Source organism: Elephantulus edwardii, unplaced genomic scaffold (assembly GCF_000299155.1).
Source record: "Elephantulus edwardii isolate Elephantulus edwardi_28Jun2011 unplaced genomic scaffold, EleEdw1.0 scaffold00007, whole genome shotgun sequence".
NCBI lineage: Eukaryota > Metazoa > Chordata > Mammalia > Macroscelidea > Macroscelididae > Elephantulus > Elephantulus edwardii.
The window spans coordinates 21,425,486-21,426,978 of NW_006399757.1; positions in this window are offsets into that span (position 1 = coordinate 21,425,486).

Consider the following 1,493-nt stretch of genomic DNA (forward strand, 5'->3'; position numbering starts at 1 on the left):
CTTCAGCAGAATCTTGCTTGCATGTGAAATCAATGACACTGTTCTGTAGTTTCCACACTCAGTTGGGTCACCTTTCTTTGGAATGGGAACAAATATAGATAGTTGGACAATGACCAAGGAAGATAGAAGGAGAATTGATGCCTTTGAGCTGTGGTGCTGGAGAAGAGTATTGAGGGTACGATGGACTTCTAGGAAAACAAACAGATTCATCCTAGAAAGGGTTAAACCAGGCAGCTCCCTGGAGGCAAGGATACTGAGGCTCTGTCTAACATACTTTGGACATGTTGTAAGGAGTGACTGGTCCTTAGAGGGGGACATCATGCTTAGGAGGGTGGAGGAACAGCACAGGAGGGGAAAGCCCTCTATGAGGTGGATTGATTCAGTGACTGGGGTAATCGGGATGGGTGTGTCGGAGACAGTGCAATTGGCACAGGACAGAGCAGAGATTAGGGTTGTTGTACATAGGGTTGCTTTGAGTCGCAAGTGACTCTACGGTACTTAACAACAAACAACAAAGTCTTTGACAGCTTCAATCTTTTATCTATCATTATCCAAGCCATGATATTTTTTTTTCAATTGTTCCCTAATAATCTGAATTCTGGGCATTGAGTAAGAATGGTAAAAGAAGAATTGATGCCTTTGAATTGTGATGTTGGAGAAGAGTACAGATTATCACATGGACCGCCAAGAGAACAAACAAATCTATCTTGGAGAAAGTACAAACAGGGTCCTCTTTAGAAGTAGGAATGGTGAAACTTCATCTTAAATACTTTGGGCAAATAGTTAGGAGAGGTCAACTCTTGAAAAATCATAGTATACTAGGAAGGGTAAAGGATCAAAGAGAAAGAGAAAGGCTCTCACTGTTTGGATTGACATAGACTGTGCCAATGAAGTCAAGCGTGTGGAAGACTGACCATACAGCAAGGTTTAGATTTGTTGTTCATAGGGTCCTTACAAGTAATTATTGACTTGAGGGCACACAACAACAACAACAAACATTATGCTGTTGTTATTGATCTGGTTATAAAAACATTTGTTTTCTTGGTGTTGAGGTATAATCCATATTACACCTAAGAAGGCTGTAGTCTTTGATTTACACAATTTTAAAATAAGAACTAAACTATCTTCAAGTTGTTTTCTAATCATTGCGACCCTCCATTGGTTTTCTAAGTCTGTAAATCTTTTAAAAAACAGATTGCTTATCTTTCTCCCTTGGAGCTTCTGGTGGTTCTGATCCATCAGGACCCAAGGTCTTTGAATTAGCAGGGCAACTCCCTACAGACCAGCAGATTATCAAAGAAATCTATTTTCAAAAATTTAACTAGGCCTGCTATGCAGATATACAATGTAAATATATTTCTAGCCTAACAAATTTGTTGTACTAATATTTTACTTTTTTGCTGAGAATACACACAGCAAAATATACACCAGTTCAGGCTTCTACATGTACACTTCAGTGGTATGGCTTACATTCTTCAAGTTGAGCGGCATTC